This window comes from Carettochelys insculpta, chromosome 18, assembly GCF_033958435.1.
Source record: "Carettochelys insculpta isolate YL-2023 chromosome 18, ASM3395843v1, whole genome shotgun sequence".
NCBI lineage: Eukaryota > Metazoa > Chordata > Testudines > Carettochelyidae > Carettochelys > Carettochelys insculpta.
The window spans coordinates 14,946,711-14,961,786 of NC_134154.1; the positions used below are offsets into that span (position 1 = coordinate 14,946,711).

The 15,076-nt window shown below is 49.1% G+C and overlaps 1 long non-coding RNA gene across 1 annotated transcript; it reads right to left on the reverse strand.

Annotated features, from left to right (window-relative positions):
• Window positions 1-1,594: 1,594 nt before the first annotated feature.
• On the reverse strand, window positions 1,595-9,871 carry LOC142022679 (uncharacterized). The gene is made up of 4 exons (XR_012648018.1): window positions 9,796-9,871; window positions 8,650-8,748; window positions 5,617-7,011; window positions 1,595-2,588 (listed from the first exon to the last, which is right to left on the reverse strand). It is a non-coding gene; the product is annotated as an uncharacterized LOC142022679 (long non-coding RNA).
• Window positions 9,872-15,076: the final 5,205 nt, after the last annotated feature.

The following is a 15,076-nucleotide window of genomic DNA, read 5'->3' on the forward strand; positions in this document are numbered from 1 at the left end:
AAATAATGTGGGTTCAGGCCTGCTGTGTGAGGGGAGGGACGGGGGGAGCTACTGCTCCAGAATCTGACAAGTCAAAAGGCCTTTGGACTCTCAGATGACACAGTTCATACTGCAGCAGAAGTGGCGTCTAGAGTCGCAGGCCCTTTAAATTGATGCTGAAGCCCAGTGCAGTCTGGGCAGCAATGAGGGGTGGCTATCCCCAGTCCTGCTCCTTTTGCCCAAGGCTCTACCCCTTTTGCCTGAGGTTGCACCATTTCTGGAGCACAAAGCAGCACCCTCCACCTTGCCTAGGGGCTTGCCAAGTCTGTTGGCTTCCCTATGTGGGTTAAATAACACTTCTTAAAAATGTACCTTCTCTGGTAGCAAACCCCAAATCTGCGATTACCTCCTAAATTCCCCTGAGGGATATGGAACAGAGTAAGAAACAAGCTGAAAATTGCTGCAGGAGATGTAAACCCAAGTGCCCCATTTCATTACCCCAGTAAGCTTGCACCATCTATTTAGATTCCAATATCACTTTCATTCCTTTTTGATGCTACTAGGTGAGGCCATGACCTGAGGGTGGGCAAAAGAAAAGCAAACTTGACAATTAGTTGAAAATACAGGCAACAAGCAGTCACGTTCAAATCCCCTGTATGTATGTGACAGATTCATTGGTTTGGTCTTGTACTCAGTGCAACAAATTGGCACAGTAGGACGTCCATGGTTAATTTTAAAGGCAGCAAGATCCTGCTACAGTGCTTTGACACTGAATGCTAACTAAGGGCATCAGCTGTCAAACTCAACTGTAAAACTAGTAGGATAACAGCAGCATTTTAGAAACTTCATTCAAGGGAGTATTTAAATTTTTATCAGGTCTAACTGGTATGACAGTGATTTGCAAATGGGGAAAGTATCCAGTTACCACTACTTACCCACAAGCTTGAAAGTGCTAGTCAAGAACAGCACAGTCCCCTGGGGCAGGAAACTCCAGGGAGATTGTGTTGGAGTGCATACGTAAACAAAGAAACATCTGTCTTGTGAGCATTATAGTCATTTATTGAACTAGTTCAAGGATATATTTCTTCTTTTACCATTTAAGCTTAAGCACAATTATTGGGCCATTAACGTTTGTAAAATGGTGGAATGGTATTTTAGAATAGGTGACTTTTTATCTTTTCAATCAAATGCTGACCATAAAATAAAACTAAAAACAACTCTCTCTTAGCTAACAGCCAGGCTAACCAGTGGATAATTGTGTGTCTGCAACAAAACAGAGTTTATCACAAAAACAGTTTTGCCAGTTGCACAGTTTTAGCTATTGCCTCATATATAGTAAACTCTTCCATATCTAGCAGCCCTGGGACTGGGAGGTTGGTGGATATTCAAATATTCTAGATAATAGAGAAGTATACCTAGCAATGCATCAGAGGGGTAGCTTCAAGAACAACAAGAAGTCCTGTGGCACCTTATAGACTAACAGATATTCTGGAGCACAAACTTTTGTGGGCAAAGACTCACTTTGTCATGAATCTGATGAAGTGGGTCTTTGCCCACAAAAGCTTATACTCCAAAATCTGTTAGTCCGTAAGGTGCCAGGAGACTCCTTGTTGACCTAGCAATGCATAACACTAAATAAAACCAAGATTAGATATTAAGAAACCAACAAAGTATGCAGAGTACTTTATTGAGCAACAGTAGTATTGTACATTGTGAACTTACGTATTTGTATTTACTTTCTCTATTCCTATGGAAAAACGTAACTAAAATTTACTTATGGTTAAAATGCCGGTTATTTGAGAGTGCTGGATAATAGAATGCTGGATATGAAAGTGCATTACTGTCAATACAAAAGTACTTGTCTCCCACTGTGGGCATGATTATCTCATATATAGAGTCGGTCTGTCAGTGCTATGTTTGTTCAAGAACTCCTCTTAAACCATAAGAGTTACAACCACAGTTTGGTATGCAGCTTCCTCTTTCCTTAACTTAAACCAAGGTCAGGGTTTGGTTGTGCCTGGAAAGTGGGAAATGCCTGAAATCCCAAGGTTTTCCAGAACATGGAAAGGAAGGGGGCAGAAGGAGGAGGGCGGTGAAAGGGAGAGGCAGAGACGGGAGGGATGGGGTAGTGAGAGTGGCCACTGGGGGCCGGCGGCAGCATGAGAGGCCAGCAGGGCTGGGCTCCTCCACCTTACCTGCCACAAAGATCAGGTAAGTAGCTCCCCTGCCCTAAACCCACAGCCTGCTCCTCTCAATGGCTGCTTCTACACATGCAGGATCTTACGGAAGAACGGCACCTTCTTCTGGAAGATCCATGGAGTGTCCACACATGTAAGGCGCTCTTCTGGAGGGAATCTGGAAGAAGGCACCCCATCCTCTGGATTCCATACTCTGCTGCAGAATCAGGAAGAGGGCCCTCTTCTGGAAGAGTCTGATGGAAGAAGGCACATGTAGATGCTCCCGGACCGCTTCTTCTGGAAGAAGCAGTCTGCCATGGCAGCAGCCTGCTCGAGAGCGGGGACGCTCTAGGTGACTCCAGTGGGCCTCTGTGGTCTCTGGGTCCTGTGGTTTTTAAAGCTGCAAGGGCCCAGAGACCCCGTGGCAGGAAGCTGAAAGCATGAGATGGGCAGGATGTGCAGGTCTGCCAGCCACACTCACCGAGGCCCTACATCACCCACCGAGCCTTGACCTGGAGAGATGGCCAGGAAGCCTGCACCACCCGGGAAGCCCCAGGTGCCCCAACTGGGCTCCCAAACAGAGGGGACCCCTCATGGACTGAGCCAGAGATCTAGGACCTCCTGGGGCTCTGGCGTGATGAGGAGGGCCTCTGGGACACCAGCGGGCACTGGAGGAATGCCCCAGCCTTCACCCACCTTGCCCAGGGCCTGGCTGCCTGTGGCCACCCTTCCCGGACACCTGAGCAAGTTCACTGCAAGGTGAAGGAGCTGCAGCAGGGGTACATGTGGGCCCAGGACAGCATCTGCATAGTCGGTCGTGCCCCAGCCAGCTGCCCCTTCTACAGGGAACTGCGGGACCTCCTGGCTGTGGACGACGCCTCCCCACCCCAGGTCATAGTGGAGATGGTCACACCCGGGCCCCCGATGCACTGGAGGGGGAGGAGGGTCCTGCCACTGTCGACATCCCATCCAACGGGGAGTCCTTGAATGAATCCCTCATGGACATGCTGCCTTCCACCACCAGCAGCCAGGCCCCCTCCAGTTGGGCATCACCCGATGTGTATGAGGCCACCGCGGGTAAATGCGCGCTATGGCAAAGCTTGGTGGGGGGGGACACACCTGGGCCCCAGGGCCGGGCCCAGATGTCCTGTAGCCCATGCCTGATCAGGGCCCAGGGTGCACCCATGCCTACGGGTGGCACCTGGCTCCCTCCTCCGTGGAGCACCTGCAGAGCATGCCGAGGGCCCCTCCGGCAGCATGGCTGCACCCAGACCCCCCCCGATGGCCAAGTCCCCCAGCTCACAAGCCCATTGCCAGGGTGGGCAACCACTGACAGTGCCCCAGCCCCTGCACCATGCCCCAGGGGCCAGCATGGTGAGTGCACATGGGTCCGCATAGTGGCATCCCCTGGTCCACGGCCATCTTGTGGGTCTGGGGAGGGGGCAACCACCCAGGGGCAACTGGGGCCACGCCACTCAGGGTCTGGATGTGGCACTGACTCCCCCACCCTCTCTCTCTTTTACAGTGGTACCACCCAAGGGCCGGGGGAGCCAGACAAGGAGCCTGGGGCCTGCCAGCCCTGTCCAGGTTGGAGGACCCAGCAGTCCACCAGCTGGGCCCTGACCAGCCCCCATGGTATGGCGGCCACAGGTGTGCTAGACCAGATGCAGGAGCCATGAAGATGAGGTCATGGCCTACACTGCAGCCTTCCGCCACCAGGACGCCCTTGCCGAGAGGCAGCTGGCCTTGATGAGGCTGAGCCGCAGTGGAAGTGGGACACATGGGGGGAGGTGATGGAGATGCTCCGCATGGTGTGTGGGGCCCTTGCGAACCAGCCCCTAGCCCCCACCCCCACTACTGTTCTCCCTACGGCCCCCCCAACGCTGGCCCCAAGGCCCCCCTGCTGCCCCCCCACCTCCCCTGGCCCCTTGGCTGTTCTCATCCCCCCCAGCCCATGACTCCGAGGCCGTGGCCACCCTACTGCCTCCGGGCCTGCCTGTGACTGTCCTGAGGGACCTTGCGGTGTGGCTTGTGGCCACGGCGAGCCCCGTGGAGGGTCCCCTGAGCCGTGACCTGGCCCCCCTGCTCTCGCTGCTGAGGCTGGGCCAGGTGCAGTCTGACCCTACCTGCCGGTGCTCCTGGCCCCATCAGTGCCCCACAGAGGACTGTGCACCTGGGGTAGGAGGGGCACCCATGGGCGCCAGGGCTCATGGCCCTCCACCCCATCCCTTGACTAGGGCCCCCACCATCCCTGTCTGAGGCCCCATTCAAATTCAAATGTCCCTGCTCCCCTACCCCATGTATATAGTTTAGCCAGTTTTAGGTTAATAGCCATTAGTTTTATTATTTCCTTGTTACTAATTACATTGTTTTCTACTGTATGACGATGTGGGTTAAATACATGTTTACATTTTGCCCCCTCTGTGTCCCTGACTATTGTGGGGGAGGGTGGGGGTGTGTGGGGTGTGCGTGTGGGGATGTGTGTGGGGGGCATGTGCAGAAAGGTAGAGGTTAGTAGTCCCCCCTGGGTGAATGCCTCCTGGATCTAGAGCCCACCACAGTCGAGCCGCCTGTCAGGGACCACAGCGGGCTGCTGGTACTGTGGGGCTGGCTCCGCCATCCAGCTGTGGGGCAGGGTCCCCTCATGTGCCTTGATGAGGTTGTGGAGTGCGCAGCAGGTGGCCATGACCTACGGGACATTCTCCACCCTCACATCAAGGCACAGGAGGAGACACGTGAACTGTTCCTTCAGACGGCTGAAGACTCACTTGACTGGATACTGGGCCCATGTGAGCTGGGCATTGAACAGCTCCTGGAATGACGTGAGGTGGCCCGTGTATGAGCGCATCTACCAGGGCTGGAGTGGGTAGGCATGGTTGCCCACGAGGCAGAGGGGCAGCGTGACCTCCCTAATGATGCGCTCCCGCTGGGGCATGAGTGTCCTGGCCTCCATCCTGCGGAAGAGTGTGGAGTTCCACAGGATCCGCGTGTCATGTGCCCTGCCTGGCCAGCCGACATAAATATCTGTGAACTTCCCACGGGCATCCCCCACTGCCTAGAGCATGGCTGAGTGGTACCCCTTGCGGATGACGTATCTGGGGCCCCAATGGGGATGTGCGTCCTGTCAATCGCCCCAAAGCACTGGGCGAACCCCAGCGTGGCGAAACTCTCCACAACTGTGTCCAGATCCCCGCTGTGCACCAGCCACCACACCAGCACGTGGTTGATGGCCCTCACAACCTGCAGGGGAATAGGAATGGGCGTACTCATGGGCGTACACAGGGGGGGTCCCTGCCCCCTTCACCTTCTACCCCCTCCCTCCCTACCAGGCCTCCCCTGCTGGGGGGATCCCTCCAGCAGCAGGTGTGTGGTATCTCCTTTGGGCTAGGCCTGACAGCCCCCTAGCCTGGTCCCCTCCCAATCGGCCCCCGAGCCTGCTGGCCCCCTCTGTCCCCCTTACCTGTAGCATGACGGCCCTGACGGTGGATGTGCCCACCCCGAACTGCTGCCCGATGGACTAGTAAACTGTTCAGAGTAGCCAATCTCCATACTGTGATGGCCATGCACGTTTCCGGGGAGAGGGCCTGCTTCATCCAGGTATCCTGGCGTTGGAGCAGCGGGGAGAGTCAGCTGCAAATCTCCAGGAAGGTCTTTCTTCATCCGAAGGTTCTGCAGCCAGCAGTTGTTATCCTACTCCCCCATGATAACCCTGTCCCAACCATACCATCAGGGGCTCCTTTACCTGCAGATCTGCTAATATAATATATGCCATCATGTGCAAGCAATGCCCCACTGCAATTTACATTGGCCACCCTGGACAGTCTCTCTGTAAAAGAATAAATGAACTTAAATCAGGGATCAGGAACGGTAATGTACAGAAGCCTGTGGGGGAACACTTCAGTCTCCCTGGACACTCAGTAACAGATTTAAAAGTTGCAGTCCTAAAACAAAGAAGTTTCAGAAATCAAAGGGACAGAGAAATCTCTGAGCTGCAATTTATTTGCACATTTGATTCTATCAACCAAGGATTAAACAGAGACTGGGAGTGGCTCGCCCCTTACAAAAGCAGCTTCTCTGCCCTGGGTGTTAATATTTCCCCATTAGACTCTGAGAACAGTCCCACATCCCTGTCTGATCTGACTTGTTTTTATCTCTTTTGATATATGCTACTGATAATGGGCCATTTCCACCTTGCTGAATAGACCTTGTCAGCTCTGGCCCTCCGTTTTACTGGGACCCCACTCTTTAAATACCCCTCTGAAAACACCTCCCCACTCATGCATCTGCTGAAGCGAGTCTTTGCCCACAAAAGCTTATGCTCCAAACTATCTGTTAGTCTCTAAGGTGCTGCAGGACTTCTTGTTGTTCTTGAAGATACAGACTAACACGGATACCTCTCTGATATCTGTCCCACCAGTCTGTGCTGGTGGTGGGGGGTCCAGACATGCTGGACAGCCTGGAGGGCTGTGTCCACAGGAGGCCAAGGACAGTGGCCAGGAGGATGGCTAGCCTGTGGGGAAGGGCAAGGCTGCTGGCCTGCAGCTGCTGGGGGTCCATGCCTGCTGGTTGATGCATGCTGGACAGGGACCTGGGCACAGACATGGCCGGCATCAGCAGGTTGTGCAGGGTGGGGCTGTTCGGGTGGGGCCCTTTAAAGGGCTGTGTGGTCATCGGTCCCGGAAGGTTCCTGCCCTGTTCTTCCTGAAGGGCGCCAGTGCATGTGTGGACGTGCTTTTCTGGAAGACGGTCCTCTGGAAGATGTCTTCTGGAGGATCATCGTCTGGAACAAGTGACGTGTAGAAACGGCCAACCATGGAGAGCCTGCAGGCAACAGGGTGGGCAGCCCCCAGACAACCTGTGGGCCATGGAAGGAGATGCTGGAGAAGGAGAAGGCCCCTGAAAACTTGTCTCACCCAGACAACCTTCAGGTCTTGGGTGGGAGAAGCGCCACAGGAGGGGGAAAATTCACTGAAGCTTCCCCCCGCCGGCAACAGCCTACAGGTCCCAGGTGGCAGTCCCTGGAACCTAGCCCCTCCCCAGGCAGCCTGCAGGTCATTGGGTGGGTTGGGGGGACAGCTGGAGAAGGCGACAGCCCCGGGAGCCTGGCTCCTCCAGACAGATTGCAGGCCATGGGATGGGGTGCTGGAGGCCGGGGCAATCTGCAGAACTTGGCTGTACATGGACAGCATGAAGACTGGGGGCAGCTGGAGCAGTCATAACCTCACCCCCACAGCCTGGCTCTCCTCCAGATATCCTGCAGGCCTCGGGGAGCAGTAGAGGTGGGGGGCAGTCCCTGGAGACTGGCTCCCCCTCAGGACAGCCCACAGGCCAACGGAGGGCAGTCGGAGGAGGGCTGCCCCCCACAAACTGCCCCACTCAGACATCCTGCAGGCTGCGTGGGAGTGGGAGCCCACTGGAGGCAGGGGGCAGCCCTCAGAGCTTCACCCGAACTTCAACAGGCTACAGGTGGGGAGTTGGCAGGATGGAGGGGCAGCCCCCCCCAGCCTGCTTACCCCCACCCAACAGCCTGTAGGCTGCAGGGGGCACTGGAGGTGAGGGGCCAGCCCCTGGAGCACCCAGCCAAACAGGGTGCAGGATGAAGGGGGATTCTGGAGGCTGGGGCTAGCTCCCAAGTCACTATCTCCCCCATACCAGTGCAGGGCCAGAAGGGCAGCAAGCGGCTGGGGTCAGCCTGCAGAACGCCAGCCCCCACCCAACTACCATGCAACCCCAGATCCCTCTGTCCTAGGAGGAGTCAGTGACTAGGGAGTGCAGTCCTGGCCCCCTCAGGAGGAGCTGTTGGCTGGGGAGCACTGCACAGCCCCCTGGGAGGAGTTGCCACCATAGAAGCATCACCCTCACCACCTCGTGTGGCCCAGACAATCCCGGTCTCCACCTACCTCCAGCCCCCTGTCCTGAGACCTCTGCTCTAACTTCTGCGCTACAAGGCTGTCAACAAAACTTGTGGAGTATGCACACATGAAACAGGCTTTGTTGACAGTGTCTTGACAAAACAGCACTTTTGCAGGCAGCGTTCTGCCTGAAAAGAATCTGACGAGAACACTGCTGTGTAAACGCCCCCAGGGGCCCTCTCTGAACAGACAGGGCACCCACAACAATGGGTAGCCCTGTCTGCTGTGCTTCCCAGTGCTTGTTTTTTGTCTAGAGAGCAGCCAGGCAGTTTGGCTGCTCTGTGGGTAGAGCAGAGCACTCTACCAATCCGCTTTCCCGATGTGGCTGCACTCTGTTAACAGAAATTTTGTCAGGAAATCTCTTCCAACGGGGACTTCTGAAGTGTAACTGTAGCCTAAGGCACCTTAAAGAAACAGAACTGTGCCCATGCTGTGGCTTTTACAGGTATAATTATTCTGGGGAAATCCCTAGCAGCGCTACTATACTAATGAACCTCTCAAGTGTAAATCAGACCTAATGCCTGCAATTAATTTGATTACCCTGAGTCACACCATTTAAATCAAAAGGATTACACACATACCGAGTTCGTGGGTTTTGAAGTTTCCAATGTTCGAAGAAATATGGGCAGGAGGACTTTTGATGGAACTCTTTCAAACTTCACCTCTTGTTTTTTAATCTGCTATAGAATTAATGCAAAAATGTAGAATGATGATGAAACGTCAAATCTCAAAATGGTGGTATTGGTGATTTTGAATTTAAAAAAGTTGGTGTGCATAAAAGAGAGCAAAATAGTTCCACCCTCTCTCCCCCTGCTTTTTTTTAGACAGAGGTACATGCAGGAGTAATCTTAGGTGCACTTTGACATCAGTATTTGCAAAGCTGAGGTCATAGTGTTTAGTTGTGGTTTTAAAAAAACAAGAAAAAAATCTCTTCCTGCCCACTTCCTGCAAAAAAATGAACAAAGCCCTTGAAGCCCAAAATGCCTTTTTACTGTTTGTTCATCTCTCAGCGCAATCCCATCCAAATTCTGACTGGGCTTCTGGTTTACTGCTTTACATATATTCAAAATAAGAATAGATTCCTCCTGTTAAGTGTGGCTAATAAAGTTGAAAAACACCTTTTTGAAAAATGATTAGGTAGTTAATAAAGTATGTCAACTTGAAAATGTGCATGCTTTATGTGATGACTGGCAATAGTTTATCATATTATGACTGACACATACATTTATAAATATTTATTCTCTCCAGTGGTACTGATAAATCTTTTGAGTCTATAAGCACATTGATACAGACATAGCTATATCATTTGTCTTTCTAGTGCATTTTATTTATTATTGACTAATTGCCTGCCAGATTGTAAATATGATAGAGGTGGCATTGTGCTTTGATTAACTGTATGTTAAAATACCCAGAGGAATTTAGATCTAGCCCTGAGCAAAGCCATCCAAGGCAATCAATTGTATATTTTGAAATCAGCTATGCGGTATGGAGCCACAGCCCTAGTTAAACAAGCTGAGCAAAGATATTTTCTAGAGCAGTTTAGTTTGATTAATGAGTTCCCAAAAGCCACTTGCTGCTGTTTACAATGGATTTGCTGTAATATTTACAATAAACCGGGGTTAGTCAAGAGTTTTAATATACATCAGCAGGTTACTTACACTCTGCAAACCAAGAGCAAAAAAGAATAGTGTGAAGTTAAAACAGTAAATGGTTTGTTTGACCTTTACCTCTGTAGGACCTTTCTGCCATAATATATATTTCCTTCTCCTTCTCATGTGCCCATGCACTGGCCTCAGATGTTTTCTAAATGGTTAGAAGTACTGTAATGAAATTTGATCCAGCCATGTGACAACTGGAGATAGTTTATCACATTACAGCTGACACATCCATTTATAAATATTTATTCTCCTTCATGGCACTGATAAATTGGTTGAGCCTATAAAGCTCTGAGTAGAGGCTCAGTAACACTCCCATTTTTCTCTTCCAAAGTGTAGGGTTGTTATTGGCAAACACTGGCCAGACTGGATTAGGATGAAAGTATTTGTTTAACTCTGTGGGGCCATGTTAACTGGCTGTTGTGAAATCATACCAAGCAATGAATTTCAGAGTAATTATGGAATAATGAATTTCAGGACTAATTAGCACCCACTGATCAGTGTCTCTAGTATTATTTATCTAATCATCTCTTGGGCATTTTTAAGAAATGTATTATATACAGCACAAAAGATATAGTCAAAGCAAGGTGAACATCAGAACATGATCCATGGCTGTATTTAGAGCTGCGCATGTACACGCATCCCACTTTTCCCCACTGCCTTTACCTGGATACCAGTTCCACTGCACAAATCACAAAGTGGAACCAGTGGCACCGCAGGCTCGGGGGCAAGGTGGGAGGGAAGCCTGGCTCTCCAGCCCCGGAAGGGGCAGGGCCAAGGACGGAAGGTGTTTCAAAGGGGCCCAGAGCTTCGGCCGCAGTGGTGACTGGAGTACTGGCACCCTTTGAAAGGCTGGGCCCAGGGGCAATTGCCTCCTTTGTCCTTCCTCCCTGTCCCATCGGCAGGCCTGGGCACATCTATACTTGTGGGTAAATGCTCTGAAGGTTGAGCCCCCAGGGTTGGATTTTAGTGCATCTAATTGGGGTGTTTCCATTGACTCTGGTGCTTCTTGCATTTCTCCCATTGACCTCCCACTGTGGGGGCGGCACCAAAGTTTGAATCAAGATACATTGACTCCAACTATGCAATTAACATAGCTGGAGTTGCGTATCTTAATTCGAACTTGTCCCCTACAGTAGAACTGGCCTTAGGAAGGACGAACTTGTGGTTAAAACACCAAAGTAGCAGCTGTGGGGTACAGGTTCAGGTCCTTGTCCTATTGGACTCACTGTGTGACCTGAGATGTGTTACATAAGCACACTGGGGCTCAGTTTCCCATCTGAAATATTTTCCTCTTCCCTGCCCATTTTGATTGTAAGTTCATAGTGGATGAGGAGGAAGGACTGTCCCTTATATTTGTACAGCCCCTTGCACACTAGAGATTTCAGCTGAGGCCTCTAAAGGCTACTTTCAATTCAAATAATAATGATGTAGGCAGATAATTTTGCCTCCTAAACAGACATGAGTTTAGGCCTTGTATATAGCTTGCATGTAGTGTTAATGTTAACAGGAACTGACTGTTTTTATCACACATCTCTCCGTGCGAGTGAGATGTCTGCCAACTGATGATTCTCAACAGCATATAAACTTGCCATCTTTCTCTTTCTTTATTGAATGAGTTTGTCAAAGCCATATTTATGCAACATGTAATTTGACAGGAACTCTATTGTAATTAGGACTAATTAGCACCCACGGATCAGTGTCTCTAGTATTATTTATCTAATCATCTCTTGGGCATTTTTAAGAAATGTGTTATATGGTTTTATTGAAGTAGGTGGAAAATGGAACTGTTTCTATCCACTTGGAGTGGATCAGGGCAGATGAGACATGGAAGGGAGGGCACTGCCTTGGGGGCATCATTTCTTTCCCCTCAAGCCACACACAAGATTTCTCTTCCCTGCCCACTCCAAAAGGGCTCACTTCTGATCCACTGTCCACACTTCCACCTTGGCACCCTGCTCCCCAAGGGGGTGGTCTGGGGGCAACCCATGGTATTGCTTGGTGCTGTTCCTCTACCTCAGTGACAGACTGCTGAGAGGGAAGTGGAGTCATAGCAGCATAAAACCCTTCCGACAGGTGTGGGAATCCCGGGGTATTGGAACCAGGATCCTTGCTCCTTCCATGAAGGTGGAAACAACAATAGCAGAACCAAGATAAATCTCAGTGAATGGGAACTGACAACCCTTGGGAGGGAATGCTAGGGCCTTACCCAACTCTCTGGGTGCTGTTTAAATTGGAAGCATTGCAGATCAGTGTGGTATATCTAGCAGTGATGCATATCCAGGCTAGTATCTTGATAATCACTGCAATTCCAAAGTCAAAAATCAGCGTAGAGGGCAGGGATAACTATCATCCCCAACATGGATAATTTAGTCTTGCCTACAGAGGAGAATGACTTTCACCGGAGGCCAGAAAGAGTCTTCTTTTGCCTCCTATTTGCCTGGCTATGCTCTTTCTTTTTTGCAAAGAAATGGAGCAGTATTCAGTGTTTCCTGGGAGTTGTGCATTTGTGTGGCCATGAAGCAAAGATTCCAATGCTGCCCAGCTGATTAGCAGCACACCCATAGCTGTGGGCTTTATTTTGGTTGCTCTTGGTGGTGCATATTTATGCACGTTAAATTTATTCTGCAAATGGATGGAAAGAGTCTGCACATTGATGGAAAAGAATAGTGGGAACATGGGTGCCATTGGACAGTATTCTTGCCTCCATGGATGCAGCATAATCTGACTGCCTTTGATTGTTGTGTGAATTACGGTAGCTAGTCTTAGTTAATTTGATTTTTGCTGCCTGTTTCCTCATTAACACTAAATAAATAATTCTGGGTTCAAAGCTGCTAGCTTTCAAAGTTGGTGGCTGGAGTTGCCATTATTCAAACCAGGTATCCATTCCACAAGATGTTCAAGTTAGGTTCCCCATTGTAATGGAAAGTTAATTGGGGTCTCAATCAAGAATTTAGCCGGGGACCCTTCCGTGCTGAAAATGTGTTGTTGTCTCAGGTTCTTTACAGCAGCATGTTTGCAATATGCTAAGGTCCAAACTATTAATGAACTTTTGGGGTACAATCTTATTATAACAAAATCCTTAGCATCTAAAGTGTAGATCGGCCCTAAAACTTGCTGCTTGGTATGGTTACTCTAATGCTGTGTGGTTAGCTGAGTATTGTAGCTGGAAATTACCATGTGGTCCTTGTGCAAACATTAAGTAATGTGATTTGAAGATGTTAAAGTGCTAACTAATATTATGTGTTGCCTACTGGCAGCTTACTAACAAAGGTATAGGTGTTTTTGTCCATTAGCTTTTATTAGACAATACAATTGCAAAAGACCAGGCAATTACTGAAAATAGTGCTTCATGTGTTGATGAATGAACCATCTGAACTAACTGACTCATGGGAATATGAATATTAAAATACTGCAAAGGCACCCTCTGAGGCTCAGGAGAGACAGTGCAATAACTAAAACAGTTAGGCTTCCTGCTTTCTGATAAATCATTTTGTGTTTTAAAATTTTCTCCTTGAAAAAGTTAGATGTATTTGACTTTTTTTTAAATCTGCTTGGACTTCTGTGTCTTGTTAGCTGCCTCTGTCACCTTCAGCACTTTCATTTGGCTGACTCTTGTGGTAAGATCCTTGACTGTTTCTAAAATCTCTGAGGAGAAAGCACTCTGGACTGTCAGTGCAGCCCATGATAAACAATGAAATTTATATAAGAGTCATTGCAGTACACTGACTTGGTGGAGACATTAGACTTTACACATCACACTTAATGGACGAGTGACAACGGAAAGATAAGTTATACGTGAGAAGGTGTGTTAATAATGGAATCCAGGTACTTCAGAGAGTAGTACATGTATTACTCCAAAGTATATGTGATAATTTACTCATATAAAATTATCCCTGGGCAACTAGAGGCAAATTCACATAAATGCTACCAAAAGAAAAGACTCCATTGAACACCCAATTCACTCTCTGGGGAGATGGTAAAATAGAGAATGACGCACACTACAGAGGTTAGGCTGTTGACTGCACTACTGGATGATGCTCAGATACTACAATGATGAAGATGGGATAAGAATTTACCTATAATAGAATACATTGAGGATGTCATGTAGTCGGCACAGTTAATTTTAACAGGCTTCCCACCCACATCTAGGACAATTATTATTAAGGTACTTAAAGAATGCATGCAGGACAGGGGCTGCCTTTTGTCAGGTGCTACAGAAACCCTTGGGAATATTTATTCCCCGAGGAATTGACACTTTCTGATCCTGAGCCAAAGACCAAATCTGTCTGTGGGAATTCAGTGAATCCTGATGCCACGATCTTTCAAGCATCGGCTTAGTTTTGCAGGTCTGGAGATTAGTACACAATACACCTACACTGCTCCACCAGGATGGTAAATGAATAAGATTATTTTATCTCACCTCCTTCCTTTACAACTCATATGAAGATATGTTGCAGGCTGAGCAGATACTTGGGGGAATGCCTGTTCCCAGAAAATGTTACTAACTAGACAGTGAGAATAGATGCTTAATAAATAGGCTTGGCAACATTCAATGTTTATGTCGATGGATAATATCAAAGCCTATGTTTAAGTGTTGATTTATGGGTACCAATGTACACTTTCCCATTGGCATGTAATTATGTAGGGAATGGGGAGGAGTCAGACAGTTAGCTAGTGGTACTATGCTGAGTTTCATAATCCATTTAGACACAATTTGTTAACATCACACATCAAAATATACAAAGTAAATATCCTTAAATCAACTCATGCTGTTCTTTACTATGCATTCAGTAGCTTACTTGTAACAAGCTTAACTCAAAGGTCTAAATCACTGGATTCTGCATCCCAGACTGGGGTGTGGGTGTTCTAGCCTGGTGAGTGGAGCCAGACTTAAGATCCTGGAATCAGAGCCCAAGCCAGAGCTGGGATCAAAAACTGAGCAGAGCAGGAGTTAGGCAGGAATAGGGCTGGAGCATGGCTGGGAAAAAGACAGTCACAGGAGCCATTGCAGCTGCAGGCATAAGCATTCAGCAGCCACTAGCCAAGTACTACTGCTGGGCTTGAATCGGGAGCAGTCTGTTAACACTGCTCAGCTAATTGGGCAGTCTGGCCCTCTAGGGGCTTCAGCTGTGTTTAACTAGCTGATCCCAGGCCCAGCTGGAGGCCCTCAGTCTTGACATTTTGAATCTCAGTTCTCATGCAGCAGTTTTCTTACTTAGCTTGTCTATAAATTTAAATGACCATCAATGGAAATAGTCTTTCAACAGTTTAGGGTGTACAGCAAAATAAGCATTTCATGGTATTTACCAACATAAATCTTACGCTTCGGATGCTGCTTAACAAAGTACTC